This window comes from Salvelinus namaycush, chromosome 25 (assembly GCF_016432855.1).
Source record: "Salvelinus namaycush isolate Seneca chromosome 25, SaNama_1.0, whole genome shotgun sequence".
NCBI classification, from domain to species: Eukaryota; Metazoa; Chordata; class Actinopteri; order Salmoniformes; family Salmonidae; genus Salvelinus; species Salvelinus namaycush.
The window spans coordinates 614,032-633,436 of NC_052331.1; the positions used below are offsets into that span (position 1 = coordinate 614,032).

General features: G+C 43.6%; 1 protein-coding gene across 1 annotated transcript in view; it reads left to right on the forward strand.

Annotated features, from left to right (window-relative positions):
* Positions 1–19,405, forward strand: part of LOC120020095 (insulin receptor-like) — an 88,652-nt gene that overhangs the window by 22,454 nt on the left and 46,793 nt on the right. The gene's annotated exons all lie outside the window — the stretch shown is intronic.

Consider the following 19,405-nt stretch of genomic DNA (forward strand, 5'->3'; position numbering starts at 1 on the left):
GCACTGTGAACCCGAATGAATACATAAAAAAAAACACTAAGCCTATTGGCTAGGCCTACGCTGTGTTGTAGGCCTATGCATCTTGAGTAAATATGAGCAGAAAAAACATTTTGAGGCTATTCCGTTAAAACAACTAGAGCCTGTGCGCCCGTTGTACTTCAAATTCAAATCTTAATTGGCGCATTTCAAACTGTCCTTTTGTGAGGCACAGCCAGGAACTAGTTCTGTGCGATGGTGAGTGGTGGGGTCGATAAACCAGAATTGGAGGATCCTCCATCATCGTTTAAATCTACAGTTTGGAGACATTTTGGCTTCCCAGTAGATTACAACTGCGATGGACAGAGAGTAGTGGATAAAACGTTAACAGTATGTCGCTCAATGGCCTTTGCAGCTGCCAACACCTCAAATATGTTGACACATTTAAGCCGACATCACCCCAGTATACCGGAACAAGACAGAAACGCAAAGAAACAACACAACACCGTCCCCCCTCTGCATTTAAGCAGCACTTGGCAGCTGATTCTTACATGGCCAAAGAAATTAAAGGGCTGTTTATATTTTTACAGTCTTTGGTTTATAGCCGAGGATATGCGCCCGTTTTCGGTGGTCGAGAATAGGCGGTTTCAGCACCTCGTGAAAGTGCTTCAGCCACGTTACAAACTTCCCTCTTGCACCCGTTTCAGCAAACAGGTAGTACCCACTCTATATAAGCAGGCCAAAGCCGAAGTTTTCAATGAATTGGCCAATGCACTCTGTGTTGAGCTTACTGAACAGTAACAGCCCGTCACATTACCCCAGAGTGGGAGCTGTACTGTGCTACAGACACGCCCCCCTTTATGAAAGTCACAAGTGCACATCTGGCACTGAAGGAGTCAGGGTCATGGTGCGATTGTAACTAATGTAGAAGTGGGAATTTACCACATATGGCTGGGAAATATCTACTTGAACAGTTCTCCAAATGGTAATTACTAATGAGAAACTCCACCGGAGCACCCACTTCACCCACATGGTGACCTACTAAGGAAATGGCCTCTAAAACAGCATTTTCAGCAGTTAAATGCAACAACAAAACCATTTTTATAAAAAGCAATCTATTTGTGTTTTTTTTATTTTTACTATAACTTATTTACAATCATGATGGTTGTACTTAATTTATGATTGACGCAGCTTATTAGCCAATCAGTGTTTCTCAACGAGTACAAATCACATGAACGCATCCAACTGGTATTTACGACTTCACATCTGGTAAATTCCCACCTCACATGGTTACAAATGCAGCATCAGAGTGGAAACTTGAGAGGCCCAACCTAACAATCCTGTCGCAACAGACAATGCTAGGAACACTGTGAATGCTGAATATTGTGAATAGCATTTCATTTGACTGCTGTACTGAAACCGAACCATGACCCCAAAACCGCAATACGTACCGAACCGTGTGTTTGGTGAACCGTTACTAACTATGGCTGAGTAAGGTAGGCTGAGTTCAGGTTGTATGTCAAAACTTTAACCATGCACCTGAGCCCTGGTTCCTGAGCCCTGGGTGTGATTGTGTTCTGCTAGACCTGAGAGTGTTGTCTCAGCCCAGTCACACATGACATGTAGAGAGACGCGGGCGCCTCTCTACACACACACACACACACACACACAAAGGTGATGATGTTTTACCAACTACTTCTCAGATAGAGTTCAGTGTGTCAAATCGGAGGGCCTGTTGTCCGGACCTCTGGGGGTGCCACAGGGTTCAATCCTCGGGCCGACTCTCTTCTCTGTATACATCAATGATGTTGCTCTTGCTGCTGATGATTCTCTGATACACCTCTACGCAGACGACACCATTCTGTGTACTTCTGGCCCCTCTGGACACTGTGTTAACTAACCTCCAGACGAGCTTCAATGCCATCCAACTCTCCTTCCTTGGCCTCCAACTGCTCTTAAACGCAAGTAAAACTAAATGCATGCTATTCAATCGATCACTGCCCGCACTTGCTCGCCCGTCCAGCATCACTACTCTGGACGGTTCTGACTTAGAATACGTGGACAACTACAAATATCTAGGTGTCTGGTTAGACTGTAAACTCTCCTTCCAGACTCACACTAAGCATCTCCAATCCAAAATTAAATCTAGAATTGGCTTCCTATATCGCAACAAAGCATCCTTCACTCATGCTGCCAAACATACCCTCGTAAAACTGACCATCCTACTGATCCTCGACTTTGGTGATGTCATCTACAAAATAGCCTCCAACACTCTACTCAATAAATTGGATGCAGTCTATCACAGTGCCATCCGTTTTGTCACCAAAGCCCCATACACTACCCACCGTTGCGACCTGTACGCTCTCGTTGGCTGGCCCTCGCTTCATACTCGTCGCCAAACCCACTGGCTACAGGTCATCTACAAGACCCTGCTAGGTAAAGCCCTGCCATATCTCAGCTCACTGGTCACCATAGCAGCACCCACTCGTAGCACGCGCTCCAGCAGGAATATCTCACTGGTCACTCCCAAAGCCAATTCCTTCTTTGGTCGTCTTTCCTTCCAGTTCTCTGCTGCCAATGACTGGAACGAACTGCAAAATTCTCTGAAGCTGGAAACACTTATCTCCCTCACTAGCTTTAAGCACCAGCTGTCAGAGCAGTTCACAGATTACTGCACCTGTACATAGCCTATCTATAATTTAGCCCAGACAACTACGTCTTCCCCTACTGTATTTATTTATTTCGCTCCTTTGCACCCCATTATTTCTATTTCTACTTTGCACATTCTTCCACTGCAAATCAACCATTCCAGTGTTTTACTTGCTATATTGTATTTACTTCGCCACCGTGGCCTTTTTTTTTTGCCTTCACCTCCCTTATCTCACCTCATTTGCTCACATTGTATATAGACTTATTTTTCTACTGTATTATTGACTGTATGTTTTGTTTATTGTGTAACTCTGTGTTGTTGTGTGTCAAATTGCTATGCTTTATCTTGGCCAGGTCGCAGTTGCAAATGAGAACTTGTTCTCAACTAGCCTACCTGGTTAAATAAGGGTGAAATAAAATAAAAATGTCACTACTTCTCTAGCCCTATTCCCTCTACATTTCATTGGGTCCCCTATAAGGGCTCTGGTCAAAAGTAGTATACTATATAGGGAATAGAATGCCATTAGGGGCACACCCTGCCTGCTGCTGAGGCCTGTTCTCCTTCTGAAGTGGGTTTGTGGTGAAACCAGGAGCCCACCCATTCCACATTCACACTGTTCAATCAGCTTTCAGTCTGAGCTCGGAGAAGAATGTAACATATGGGTATTACTGAACCCCCCTCTCTCTGCTCTGCCTGCCTGGACTGCAGCATTACGTAACACACTGTAGAACAAACACACACACATATACAGTAGCAGACAAAAGTTTGGACACACCTACTCATTCAAGGGTTTTTCATTATATTTACTATTTTCTATATTGTAGAATAATAGTGAAGACATCAAAACGATTAAATAATACATATAGAATCATGTAGTAACTAAGTGTTAAATGAATCAAAATATATTTTAGATTTGAGATTCTTCAAAGGAGCCACCCTTTGCCTTGATGAGAGCTTTGCACACTCTTGGCATTCTCTCAACCAGCTTCACCTGGAATGCTTTTCCAACAGTCTTGAAGGAGTTCCCACATGCTGAGCACTTGTTGGCTGCTTTTCATTCATTCCGCGGTCCAACTCATCCAAAACCATTTGATTTGAGGTCGGGTGATTGTGGAGGCCAGGTCATCTGATGCAGCACTCCATCATTCTAATTCTTGGTAAAATAGCCCTTACACCGCCTGGAGGTGTATTGGGTCATTGTCCTGTTGAAAAACAAATGATAGTCCCACTAAGCCCAAACCAGATGGGATGTGTGCCTTGAGTTCTAAATAAATCACAGATGGTGTCACCAGCAAAGCACTCCCAAACCATAACACCTCCTCCTCCATGCTTTATGGTGGGAAATACACATGCGGAGATGATCCGTTCACCCAACCGCACAAAGACACGGCGGTTGGAACCAAAAATCCCCAATTTGGAATCCAGACCAAAGGACAGATTTCTACCGGTCTAATGTCCATTGCTCGTGTTTCTTGGCCCAAGCAAGTCTCTTCTTATTATTGGTGTCCTTTAGTAGGGGTTTCTTTGCAGCAATTTGACCATGAAGGCCTGATTCACTCAGTCTCCTCTGAACAGTTGATGTTGAGATGTGTCTGTTACTTGAACTCTGTGAATCATTTATTTGGGCTGCAATTTCTGAGGCTGGTAACTCTCATGAAATGATCCTCTGCAGCAGAGGTAACTCTGGGTCTTCCATTGCTGTGGCGGTCCTCATTAGAGCCAGTTTCATCATAGCGCTTGATGATTTTTGCGACTGTATCGACTAACCTTTGAGTCTTAAAGTAATGATGGACTGTCGTTTCGCTTTGCTTATTTTAGCTGTTCTTGACATAATATGGACTAATATAATAATATAGCCGTGCATTATCATGCTGCAACATGAGGTGATGGCAGTGAATGAATGGCACGACAATGGGTCTCAGGATCTCGTCATTGTATCTCTGTGCATTCAAATTGCCATCGATAAAATGCAATTGTGTTCGTTGTGCGAAGCTTATGCCTGCCCATAACATAACCCCACCGCCACCATGGGGCACTACATTCACAACGTTGACATCAGCAAACTGCTTGCCCTCATGACAACATACACGATGTCTGCCATCTGCCCGGTACAGTTGGAACCGGGATTCATATGTGAAGAGCACACTTCTCCAGCGTGCCAGTGGCCATTGAAGCTGAGCATTTGCCCCCTGAAGTCGGTTATGAGGACGACTAGCAAGCAGATGAGCTTCCCTGAGACGGTTTCTGACAGTTAGTGCAGAAATTCTTTGGTTGTGCAAACCCACAGTTTCATCAGTTGTTCGGTAGGCTGGTCTCAGATGATCCCGCAGATGAAGAAACCGGATGTGGAGGTCCTTGGCTGGCGTGGTTACACGTGGTTTGCGGTTGTGTGGCCGGTTGGACATACTGCCAAAATCTCTCAAATTGTGTTATGATTGGATTCCAAGAACACAGGATGAGATGTTACTATCCTTTGTGCAAGCACTTCCAAGAGTTCATGAACAGTGAGCCTGGTGAAATTTGGGGAGCGCATCGTCAGTAGTGTACCTTTGGTTCCTAGGGTGTTTCGGCCTTTCACACTATACACCCTCCCCAAAGGCGGCCAGCGACAGGGTGCACATTTTAGTGGCCTTTTATTGTCCCCAGCACAAGGTGCACCTGTGTAATGATCATGCTGTTTAATTAGCTTCTTGATATGCCACACCTGTCAGGTGGATGGATTATCTTTGGCAAAGGAGAAATGTTCACTAACAAGGATGTCAACAAATTTGTGCACAAAATTTGAGCGAAATAAGCTTTTTGTTTATATGGAACATTTCGAGGATCTTTTATTTCAACTCATGAAAAGTGGGACCAACACTATTTTTGTTCAGTATATTTAGGAAAAGTCCAGGACTGATGGGGCATGACATTAAAAATTGCAGAGTAATTAAACAATTAGTCATGAGCAGTCCAAATGACCGCCTTAGCACTTCTAGTGTTAACTATGTGGTGACTGTTCCATGGGGTTTCTTTCAGAATGTCTTTGTTCTGGTGTAATAATCTCATTGCGGTAGTGACTACTGAGCCATGCTGTGCTGTGGTGTTGCGTGACAGTCTGTCTTTCATAGGGGATTGAGCACCACAGCTTCTGTACAGCAGCCGGCCTTTAATGTACTTTAGTCAAATGGCATCCTATCCCCTATATAGTGCACTACTTTTGACCAGAGCCAAAAGTAGTGCACTACATAGGGAAAAGGGCCACAGCCCAACAATGAGACTCCAGCTAAATGAGTGTGAGCTGACTGAGCCAGAGGTTCCCAGGAGACTGGTATTTGACACGCATTATAAAATGATCTTCATTATCTTCCCCTCAGAGAAGATTACACACACACACACACACACACACACACACACAGCTGTCAGGGAGGGAGGAAAAGATAGTGGGTGAGGGGGAGAGAAAGAGACCAAGAAAGAGAGGGAGGAGAACATATACGGAGAGAGTAGCAGTAGCAGCCTGTGTTCCAGTGTTATGGTTGGTGTTCCAGTGTTATGGTTGGTGTTCCAGTGTTACGGTTGGTGTTCCAGTGTTACGGTTGGTGTTCCAGTGTTACGGTTGGTGTTCCAGTGTTACGGTTGGTGTTACGGTTGGTGTTCCAGTGTTATAAATGTGGTCCAGTGTTATAAATGTGGTCCATATTTGATTAACTCGAACAGCAGGGTGCTTTACAGAATGACTTCTCTCTCGCTCGCACGGACCCTAAGAGCTGTTGCAATGTTGGCTGGGTGTTATGTTACAGTGTTGGTGAGTCCAGAAAGAGTTAGGTGAGGTCAATGGTGGTCATAAATATAGGCCTATGGATGGTCCAAATTTACCCTAACGGACGTCGCATACACTTGCCTCCACCAATCAGAGGCCTGTAGGCTGGTCAGGGATGGTCTGGGACACTATGAATTTCCTGACTGCTAACACACACACACACACAGCATAAATCACCCAACGTGTGTTTGACTGAAGACGTCCATTGTTTTTTCTAGCTTCTAGATAACAGCAGAGTAGCACGGTGATGTAAGGGTGGATGTGTACACACCACTGCCCCCCCCCCCCCCCCCCCCCAGTGGTAGGCTGTGTGTAAGTGCACTGATGTATGTATCTCTGTGTGCATGTGTATGTTTTTGTCTATATGTCTGTGTCCACGTGTGTGACACCTCTCTCCCCTGTGGCCGGCGGTGGTCTCCACACATCCCAGTCAAGTCTGTCTGGCACAAAGTCCATTTCCTCCTGGAACAATAGCAGTCCAAGTTCACAGAGTGTTCTATGCACGATTGTTTCCTGTCTTTGTGAGGCCAGTTCCTGTCCAAGGTTATGGATGGCCCCGTGGGGCCGAGCGAGGGCCATATCTCTCTCTGCATTGATGGATGTTGCCGTGCTGACGGACTCTTTTACAACCAAAACACTGCCGCCACGTGACCTTGTGTCTTGTCCCTTGAAAAGCACTGTATCTTCCTTTTGAAAAAACTGATTTGGAGGGAATCAAGGGATTGTTAGCCTAATTATTGGGTTTTTACCTATAGTAGCTCCTTGGCTTAAGGAAGGCCTTGTCTCTTTGATTTGTTTCTGACATGTGGAGCTCTGGTGAGAGGTGAGCCAATTTCAACAGCTCTGCCAGGCAAGAGGGAATGTGTGTGTGTTCATTAACCTGCCTGCCGTAGTGTTGCCGACTCATCCTCCTAAAACAGGATATGTGTTTGAAAGCCAAGCCAACCCTGTCCAAGTCAAATCAAATCAAACTTTATTTGTCACACGCGCCGAATACAACAAGTGTAGACTTTACCGTGAAATGCTTACTTACAAGCCCTTAACCAATAGTGCAGTTCAAGAAGAAGAAAATATTTACCAAGTAGACTATAATAAAAAGTAACACAATAAGAATAACATTATGAGGCTATATACTGGGGGCACCGGTACCGAGTCAGTGTGTGGGGGTACAGGCTAGTTGAGGTAATCTGTACATGTAGGTGGGGGCGAAGTGACTATGCATAGGTAACAAACAACCAGTGAGAAGCAGCAATGTACAAAATGGAGGGGGGGGTCTATGTAAATTGTCCAGTGGCGAGTTTATGAATTGTTCAGCAGTCTTATGGCTTGTAGGTAGAAGCTGTTGCGGAACCTTTTGTTCCGAGACTTGGCGCTCCATGCCACGATGTGAATCACTCTCCATTTTCTTGAACTCTTGTAGAACTCAAACTAACTCTTCAAAGAACCTTTCCAAACCTTTTGAAAACTGCCTGCGGAATAAGAAGGGTTCCATGTGATTTTGATTGACGGGTTTAATCCGTTGTAATTGTTTGTGGCAAACAACTTCGGCTGCTCAGATCTGCGGAAAGAAAAACATGTCAGGCTGGAGTGGATAGATACACTGCTAGGAACAACAGGATTGATACAGAGCCAGGTAACAAGCTGAATGACTGGATGCTGCATTAGATACGCCCTGATGAAGCTTGACTGAGACCCAAAAGTTGGTTAAAAGAATCCATTAAATTGTTGGAAGCATCAATATTACCTATGTGCAAGTGCATGCACCTGGTAGCATGTTATGGTGTGTGAGTTGACTTTCTTGTGTTAGAAACACCACCAGGTAGCCTACAAGCCGACTGACTGGTGCATTGGATACACCACCAGCAGTTAACAAGCCAGTGTCATGACTCTCTCTCCTTGGTGAGGATCAAAGGTGCCAGATCAGCTTGGCACATTGCGGACAGGTAGCCCAAAGGTGAAGAGAGAGGGAAGTTGGGACAGTTTTTTTATGACTTAAAAACTGGTCGTAAATAACTTGCAGAAACTCTCCCTTTGGTTTTTTAGTATGAGAAGGGAAAGAAATCCCTGTGTTACAGAGAAAGTCTTACCCAAAACAATGAACACTGGGAAAATATATTTCAACATCTGAATGTTGGGAATGATGAGAGATGGAATATGGAAAATTATTGTCTATTTTGTGATGTCATTAAAAGTGATAGAAAGATGTCGTAACGGGAACATTGTAACTTGAAGAGCTTGTACACGGTGTATATCAGTTTTACATCTTGTTAATACAATATGAAGAACAATTCAACTATTTTTGAAAATATAAAAATGCCATTTTAGCCTTCCAAATGAGAAATTGTATTTCACGCAAACTTGTGCCCAGTCAGTAGCCACACCCAAGTGAGCTCAGAGTTTGTGTCAACATGACGGAATGCCCTCCAAGGCCAGAGTGCTTAAAAGGACTTGCTAACGAAGTTTACATTAGATCAAAACATGCCGGGTTGCTGCCGGCATGTACAGTGGTCCTAGTTGTACCCTGAATAATTAACCATTGAGACCAGAGAACGTTGAAATGGTAGGAAACTTTGTAAACCAGACCAAAACATGCACCGTCTGCAGCTGTGCATGTAAAGTAGTCTAGGACATTTGACCAAAGAAGAGAGGGAAGAACAGATCCCTCTGAACTCTGTGTGGTACATCTGAAGTATATCCTAACGAACACTCCAGAACAAAAGAAGCCTACAACTAAGAAGGACATTGTGACCTATGGTGGACAACCAGAGAATTACATCTAACCACTTCCCATAGAACCATCGAGTTCAATAGCGAGAGGACAGACATCTTTGCATAAATATATAAATTGCATTTCTTTATCGAATGAGCGGTTGTTCATGTGCAAAGTATTCATATTCCCGTGAGCGTAGCTTCCAAATGTATGTACGATAAGTTGACTCTCTTTGTCTCTCCCTCTCCTTGCATAACCCTCCCTTTCCATTGTGTAACCGAACAGTCATGCTTTTGTTAGTCCACTATGGATCTGTTTTCATTGTATTATGTACATTTGAAGTCGGAAGTTTACATACACTTAGGTTGGAGTCATTAAAACTCGTTTTTCAACCACTTCACAAATTTCTTGTTAAAGCTTGGTCGCAAATTGGTCTTCCAAATGGACAATGACCCCAAGCATACTTCCAAAGTTGTGGCAAAATGGCTTAAGGACAACAAAGTCAAGTTATCGGAGTGGCCTGACTTCAATCCTATAGAAAATTTGTCGGCAGAACTAAAAAAGCAAGGAGGCCTACAAACCTGACTCAGTTACACCAGCGCTGTCAGGAGGAATGGGCCAAAATAATTAAATAATTTAAAGGCACTGCTACCAAATACTAATTGAGTGTATGTAAACTTCTGACCCACTGGGAATGTGACGAAAGAAATAAAATCTGAAATAAATCATTCTCTCTACTATTATACTGACATTTCACATTCTTAAAATAAAGTGGTGATGCTAACTGACCTAAAACAGGGAATTTTTACCTTGATTAAATGTCAGGAATTGGGAAAAACTGAGATTAAATGTATTTGGCTAAGGTGTATGTCATCAAAAACGTATGCTGTGTGTGTTTACGTATTCTATTCTATGCTGATTTAGTTAGTTCGTAAATAAATCATTAAGCCAATTTGTGTATCGCTGATTCATCACTTAGGGTTCGTGCAGATATCCAAGAATTGTGCGACGTTCATAGTGAGACTGATGAGGTAATTAATAATTGGCTGCTATCGAAGTAAGAGATATTTATATATTTTTAGAGTTTAAGTCAGGAGATGGTAACTCGTTAACCTGTTTGGCGTGCAAGCCCGACGTCGGTACACTTATGACAACAGCCAGCTCAAAGTGCAGGGCGCGAAATTCAAAAGATATTTTTTTTAAATATTTAACTTTCACACATTAACAAGTCCAAGACACCAGATGAAAGGTACACATCTTGTGAATCAAGCCAACATGTCCGATTTTTAAAATGTTTTACAGGGAAGACACAATATGTAAATCTATTAGCTAACCACGTTAGCAAAAGACACCATTTTTCATTACTCCACCAGTTATTTACTCCATCAGTAGCTATCACAAATTCGACCAAATAAAGATATAAATAGCCACTAACCAAGAAACAAATTCATCAGATGACAGTCTGATAACATATTTATTGTATAGCATATGTTTTGTTAGAAAAATGTGCATATTTCAGGTATAAATCATAGTTTACATTGCAGCTACAGTCAGAAATTGCACCGAAAGCAGACAGAAAAATTACAGACACCAACGCCAAATAACTAAATACTCATCATAAAACATTTCTGAAAAATACATAGTGTACAGCAATTGAAAGACAGGCATCTTGTGATTCCAGACAATATTTCCGATTTATCAAGTGTTTTACAGCGAAAACACAATGTAGCGTTATATTAGCTTAGCACAATAGCCAGAAACACTTGGGCGCCGGCGACTACGGCAGATATATGAAATAACATCATAAAATGGGTCTTACTTTTGCTGATCTTTCATCAGAATGTTGGACAAGGTGTCCTTTGTCCAGAACAGTCGTTGTTTGGATTCAGAACGGACACTTTCCCTCTTCATTTAGCAAGCGCGCTAGCCGGGTGCCACGACACTCTCCATGTCAACAAACGGAAGAGAACGGAACACAGCAAAACTCCCGAAAAAATTTCAATAATCTGATGAAACCATATTGAAAAAACATACTTTACGATGATATGGTGACATGTATCAAATAAAATCAAAGCCGGAGATTGTAGTCGCCTATAACGGAAGCTAAACAAAAGGCAATCACACTGTCCAGCTCGCGCTATTCAGAGTACCGAAAAGGGTGGACACGAGATTCCAAGATGATGTGTTCCAACTCAGATCGAGATAATCACCTCATTTCTTCTCACAGCCTCTTGACAACCAGAGGAAGGTGTATGACGTGTATGTATACTAATAGGTCTTGTGCCCATGTATAGGCATGAAGAAGAACAGAGCATCGATTTCAGACGTTCCACTTCCTGGTCAGGAAAAGTGCTGCAGAATGAGTTCTGTTTCACTCAGAGAAATAATTCAAACGGTTTTAGAAACTAGAGAGTGTTTTCTATCCAATAGTAATAATAATATGCATATTGTACGAGCAAGAATTGAGTACGAGGCCGTTTGAAATGGGCACGATTTAACTGGCTACTCAATACTGCCCCTTGCAGCCATAAGAAGTTAAATAACTTTTCCTGTGGTGCCCCAAATTCCTAATGAGTTAATTGTTACATGATTAATTAACCGTTGTAGGTAATTATTCGATAAATAGCAGTCATCACATTATTGATAGTCACGACACCAGAAACATTAAACAACTGTTGTTCCCCAGTAGTCCTAGAAAGAGGACCACCAATTAGGGCTCCCGAGCTGCACAGCGGTCTAAGGCACTGCATCTCAGTGCTAGAGGCATCACTACAGACCCTGGTTCGATCCTGGGCTGTATCATAACCGGCCGTAATTGGGAGTCCCATAGGGCGTTGCTCATTTGGCCCAGCGTCGTCCGGGTTAGGGTTTGGCCGGGGTAGGCCGTCATCGTAAATTAGAATTTGCTCTTAACTGACTTGCCTAGTTAAATACATGTATTTTAGTAATGTGCTTTCATGGTTCACTACACTGTGTAGGAGGTCATATCCAAACGGCTGTCTCCTCTCCTTTCGGGACTCAAGCGGTTTTGTCGAGCTCTGGCGCGTTTTCCCCCTTAGTTGGTGTGAACACTACCCGAACTCGGGAGCGCACTAAACAACACGCTGGGGTTCCCTCAAAAAGGGTGGTCTCGGTCCAATTCCATTTGTACCTTATTGCGGTTCGCTGCAGGTGAAAACGCAGTCCAGACCAAAGAGGCAAGCAGTATTATTGGTTGTTTGACTGCAAGCATTTAATGAAATGCAAGTAGTACCATAACTTGATAACTCTGAAACATTCTGTGAGTAGTAGTGCATTTATGAGTGCATCTGATGCAGATTAGGGGAGACGGAGGCTATATTTATTTATTTAACCTTTATTTAACCAGGAAGGGCTCATTGAGATTTAAAATCTATTTTTCAAGAGCGTCCTGGCCAAGATAGGCAGCACCAAGTCATTACAAAAATGACAGACAGACAACATGAAAAACTACAAGTAATCTAGTAAAACCATAGAATTCACAAGCGTATAAAAAAAATCAAAAACAGCAAATTAAAAACATTGACAGGTCATGGAATCAGTCTCAAGATCATTTATCAGTGATTTAGAAATACCAATCGGGACAAGTTCTTCCAGTTTAAAAGTATTTTGTAAGGCGTTCCAAGACGATGGCGCAGAGTACATAAAAGCCCTTTTACCAAATTCAGTTTAGACATTTTGGAACAGTTAGCAGGATAAAGTCCAGTGAACGAAGAGAGTACCCACCACATTTCTGAACAATAAAAATGGCCAAATAAAAAGGTAGTAAACCCAAAATGGCTTTATAAATAAAAGTATACCAGTGACTGAGCCTACGAGTGACTAGAGAAGGCCAGAACAGCCCTGGTATACAAAGTGCAGTGGTGTGTAAGGGTTTTGCAGTTTAAAATAAATCTCAAAGTGCCATGGTAAAGGGTGTCAATTGATCTCAAACACTGAGCGGAAGCATTCATATATAAAATATCCCCATAGTCTAGTAAAGGCATAAATGTAGCTGATACTAGCCTCCTGGCTTCAAAAGAAAAACAGGCCTTATTCCTAAAATAAAAGGCCAATATCAGCTTAATTTTTTTTGTAAGTTGCTGAATATGCAATTTAAAGGAGGGGCCGTCATCAATTAAAATTCCAAGATATTTATATGAGGTTACAACCTCAATCTCCTTGCCCTGACAGGTAGTAATAGGTGAAAGGTTCAGAGGTCTAGTTCTTGCTTTAGAAAACACCATTAGTTTAGTTATGTCAGTATTGAGGATAAGCTTCAATTGACACAAGGTATGTTGAACAGTATAAAAAACAGTTTGCAAGTTCTGGAAAGCTTTTGTAAGAGATGAGGCACAACAGTAAATAACAGTATCATCAGCATAAAAATGAAGTTGCGCATTTTGGACATTTTTGTCTAAATCGTTTATATAAATAGTGAATAAGAGAGGACCAAGTACACACCATTAAAGACAGACAATTTAACAGACATAAGCCCATCAAATTGAGTGCACTGAGTTCTATCAGTTAGCAAACCATGCAACTGCATGCTCTGAAAGACCTACACTCGACAATCTCTGCCTTAGTATATAGCATGATCAACTGTATCAAAAGCCTTCGAGAGATCAATAAAAAGTGAGACACAGTGCTGTTTTTTGTCAAGGGCTTCAGTGATATCATTTAAAACCTTCATGGCTGCTGTAATTGTGCTATGCTTCTTCCTGAAGCCCGATTGGTACATTGATACCGTGGATTTTTTTTTTTTAATGTAACCTTTATTAAACCAGGTAGGCAAGTTGAGAACAAGTTCTGGCCAAGATAAAGCAAAGCAGTTTGACACATACAACAACATAGAGTTACACATGGAGTAAAACAAACATACAGTCAATAATACAGTAGAAAAATAAGTCTATATACAATGTGAGCAAATGAGGTGAGATAAGGGAGGTAAAGGCAAAGGGAGCTAAATAAATATATACAGTAGGGGGAGAGGTAGTTATTTGGGCTAAATTATAGATGGGCTATGTACAGGTGCAGTAATCTGTGAGCTCCTCTGACAGCTGGTGCTTAAAGCTAGTGAGGGAGATAAGTGTTTCCAGTTTCAGAGATTTTTGTAGTTCATTCCAGTCATTGGCAGCAGAGAACTGGAAGGAGAGGTGGCCAAAGGAAGAATTGGTTTTGGGGGTGACCAGAGAGAGGGCGCGCTTCAGGTGGGTGCTGCTACGGTGACCAGCGAGCTGAGAGAAGGGGGGACTTTACCTAGCAGGGTCTTGTAGATGACCTGGAGCCAGTGGGTTTGGCGACGAGTATGACGCGAGGGCCAGCCAACGAGAGCGTACAGGTCACAGTGGTGGGTAGTATATGGGGCTTTGGTGACAAAACGGATGGCACTGTGATAGACTGCATCCAATTGATTGAGTAGGGTATTGGAGGCTATTTTGTAAATGACATCGCTGAAGTCAAGGATCGGTAGGATGGTCAGTTTTACAAGGGTATGTTTGGCAGCATGAGTGAAGGATGCTTTGTTGCGAAATAGGAAGCCAATTCTAGATTTAACTTTGGATTGGAGATGTTTGATGTGAGTCTGGAAGGAGAGTTTACAGTCTAATATAGGCTACTAAATATAGCCTTTTCAAGTCACAGTTATAGCAGCTCTTGCACTTTTTCCTCCCGCATGTTGAAAGACCAAAGTGAAATTCATATGAATCATAGGTAGATTTAACGTGAGTACTTTTCTCCTTTAAACAAATGACATGAACATGGTTTTGTTTATGCATTTTGTTCGTTTAACATTTGGAAATGTGAAACCAACCGGAACAAATATAATGTAACAAATAATCCAACTTTGATTCGAACTATACCTCAGAACTGTGTGAAAATGCCTTAAGCCCTCTGTTCACACTGGTTGCTGCGCTACTGTACTCCTTCGCAGTTCACCTCAATCTGGTGGTGGTGTTGTGCTGTAACGACCAGACACACAGGTCAGTCAGTCTAGTGCCGCTTTGTGCTGCTCTGAGCCAGTTCGCTGTGTGTCTGCTCGGCTGTAAAACCCTCGCTCAAGCTCAGCTCCTGGAATCTCTGGCATTTGAGGCATGTGTTAAAGCTGGGCAGACAAGTGTTTCTTCGCTACTCAGACAATCACACACTGCTCAGACACGCTCGTAGGCAGCACAGACATAAACACTCTGGCAGCACTAGTGTGTCGGGCTGTGTACCGTACCCAGAGTAGGATTTTCAAACCGTTGAAACTGTCTTTGAAGTTTATTAAATGTAAATATTTATTGGGGCTTTTTTCGTAAATACCTACAGTCAACTTGCGCACTAGGTTACGAGATAAAGCAGATTGCGTTCTTTATTTCACCTATTAGGCCTACATTATTTTCAATTATGAAGCATACGGATAGTTCCCCTAAAAAGCCGAGCCAGTCACATGTTCTGTAGACAGGCGCACAACGAGATCAAACCGGAGCCTCATTGTGAGCCACTGTTGGGCAGCACGCTCGAGATGATTACACTTGAGTTCACTACAACATTTTTTTGCCAGTTAGATATCTTATAACTGTTAAGTTAACTGTCTAAAATGTGCTAAATTACTCTCCAGTTGTGTATGGTGCGACAATACCCTCCTGGATCAAGATCCCTGCTGTTTTAATACTTTTTTTTGTGCATGCAGCACACGGTGACTAACCTTTCTAGGTACTTGTATAACTTTATGAGCTTGGTTATCTGTCCTTGCAATGAGTTTATATTTGCTTGCACGCGTTAGCACTTAGCTAGCATTCATTATGGTCATTTGCATGTACGTTCTGATTAGACACTCATATTAGCGCCGGTAATACCACATTGTGTGCACTGCTGATTCTACTGTATGGCACAAGGACGGTATGAAAATGTGGATACCACCAAACCCTAGGCAAAAGACTGTGCAATAACTGCAGACCTCATCTCTCAGGCCCCACCTCATCTCTCGTGCCCCTCAGACTCGTGAGAGGGGCCTGACACATGAGATGGAAGCGTAATAATTTTTTTCTGTTGACCAAAGAGAAGATGGTGTCCAAACGACTGACAACACACTTTAGGTCTAAACAAATACGCAATGAACATATGAACAGCTGTTCTGTTAACGTTGCATTTGCAAGGAGCCTGACGGATGAGGTGAGGACTGAGAGATGCCTGCAGCACAGATAGGCATTCAGACTGCCTTTGCTGGTGTACAGACGAACTGCCGAGGAAAGTTTTTCTTTTGGTATCCATGGCATGTGGCATGTGTTACTAAGTGGACTGTCCAGGTTAAAATACCTGTAGTATAAGCCTAGTAGGTACTCTGATGCTCCAGCCACCAACACAACCTATAATTGCTTGACAACTGAGAACTCTGTGACAGACTCAACAGCCTCCCGTATTAATTTGGCGCAGGTTCATGTCACAGTATTGATAGCTCTTGTAATTAAATAAACTAATTGGATAAAAAAAATCAAAAAAAAATCTAAATACTGTACCTCTCCCACTTACTCCCCCATCTGCTCTCTTTCTCCCTTCCTTAATTTCTCCCTCTCTCTGTCCTGTTGTTCATCTGTATTCTTGTCACATTGGGACATCCTGTCATTAGACCGCAGCGCTGGGTGATATTAAACAAAGTGCACCTCTCCTCCATGTTGTCTTTGCATCCCAAATGGTACTCTATTCCCTATATAGTGCACTACTATTGACCAGGGCACATAGGCTCTGGTCAAATGTAGTGCACTATATAGGGAATAGGGTGCCATTTGGGACTTAACCTGTGTGTTCTATTACTGAAGGCTGGCATAACAGACTAGCTAATGAAATTGTTTACAGTTCTTGTTGCTGACAAACCCTGTTGCTATGACTCAGACCTGACTACCAACTGAGAAACAGGTTACCAGGAAATGAGAGAAATGACTTAGGTTATTATTATTGTCCTACCTTTTATTTAAAATGACGCTTTAATTCAAAAGGGACAGATTAAAGGTTTGACCCTTTATTTCCTCTGACATACTGTTCTCACCGTTTCCATCCTTTTCATCAGCTCTCGCTCACTCGCGCTCTCGTTCACTAGCCCTCCCGCTCTCCCTTACTCGCTCTCCCTCTTTCGCTCACTCGCCCTCCCACTCACTCGCCCTCCCGCGCTCTCGCTCACTCGCCCTCCCGCTCTCGCTCACTCGCCCTCCCGCTCTCGCTCACTCGCCCTCCCGCTCTCGCTCACTCGCCCTCCCGCTCTCGCTCACTCGCCCTCTCGCTCACTCGCCCTCCCGCTCTCGCTCACTCGCCCTCTCGCTCACTCGCCCTCCCGCTCTCGCTCACTCGCCCTCTCGCTCACTCGCCCTCCCGCTCTCGCTCACTCGCCCTCCCGCTCACTCGCCCTCCCGCTCTCGCTCACTCGCCCTCCCGCTCTCGCTCACTCGCCCTCCCGCTCTCGCTCACTCCGCCCTCCCGCTCCCGCTCACTCGCCCTCCCGCTCACTCGCCCTCCCGCTCACTCGCTCACCCGCCCTCCCGCTCACTCGCCCACCCGCCCTCCCGCTCACTCGCCCACCCGCCCTCGCTCACTCGCCCACCCGCCCTCGCTCACTCGCCCACCCGCCCTCGCTCACTCGCCCACCCGCCCTCGCTCACTCGCCCTCCCGCCCTCGCTCACTCGTCCTCGCTCACTCGCCCTCCCGCTCACTCGCCCTCCCGCTCACTCGCCCACCCGCCCTGGCCCACCCGCCCTGGCCCACCCGCCCTGGCTCACTCGCCCTCCCGCCCTCGCTCACTCGCCCTCCCGCTTACTCGCTCACTCGCCCTCCCTCTGCCGCTCCCTTGCCCTCCCACTCTCTTACTATTGCTCACTCGCCCTCCCGCTCTCCTACTGTCGCCCACTCGCCCTCCTACTCTTGCTCACTCGTCCCTCCCATTCTCCTACTTGATTTCTCGCTCTTAATTTAACCATCAATTTGATTGAGTCATGTGCATGCATGCGTTTGCTGGTCTTTTCCTTATTAATACTGCGTATGGTATGAGGTGAGGCTGGTATATCTAGACCTTTAGAGTGACAGACTCACACCGTGTCAATGTAAACTGGGTTGGTATTCTGTTTCTGTGCTAGTGTGGATCAGCAAATCATAGTACCCTATTCCCTACATAGTGCAGTACTATGAGATTTGGACCTGGTCAAAAGTAGGTCACTATATGGATTATTCCACAAAGAGTGCCCTTTTGATATGTTAAATAGATATTTGCACCAATATTTAATTTAAAAGCCTGTTATTTTATAAAGTGCCCTTTTTAATATAGACCACATGGAGAATTCAATACATCTGATTTTTTTTTTAATATGAAAAGGCTTGCTAATGTGCCAAAACTAAGCATTTTTGCATGTCCCTCGGTCAACCCTGTCACTCTAGGAAGATTTTAACCCACTTAATCCCAAAGTGTCACCATCATTGTAAAGCCCTAGTTAGTTGTTGCTTTGACCGTAATTTCTGAAGATTTATTTACATCTGTCCGTCATTTTAAGTCAACCCACTGGGCACAGACATCAATTCAATGTCTATTCCACTTTGTTTCAACGTCATAATGGAAAGGACGTGAAAAGAACGTTGATTAAACCCGTATGTGCCCAGTGGGAACCCTGTAATGTTAACTGAACTCTCGTTTTAATATGGTTCAACTATTCCTTTCAACAGAAACATTGAGCAACTAATAGTCAAATCAGAGTGAAAGCGGGTGAGCTGGTAATCTTTGGCCATTTTCTGATGTTTTGTGGTGGAGAACTGAGCGGATTGAGCATAACGTCAACCCTGTTACCCATAGACTTGCATTGAATTACCACTCCCAGTTGCACACACTATGCTTCCATTCCCCCTGTCACAAGAAACCGTCAACCCTGTTACTTCATTTGAGGCACTTACGGCAGTCTTTTTTTTATTTAACCTCTTGATGGTAAAACATGTTTGAAGTTTAACATGTGCCCTTTTTATGACAATGTTAAAATGAGGTTACAAGTTACATTTATCAAAAGGCATTGAATTGGTGGAACTACCCATATAGGATACCATTTGTGACTCAGTCACAGGCCTTTTTTGTTGTCATTCAGCAGACACTCTTTTCCAGAGCGACTTAGTTACTGCATTAATATTAAGATAGCTAAGTGGGACAAGCACATATCACAGGCATAGAAAGTCGATTTTTCCTCAATGTAGCTATCAGTCGAGTCAGAGCTAGAAGGAGGGGTCAAGTGCACGTTTCAGGTGAGGAGGATACTGTTTGAAGAG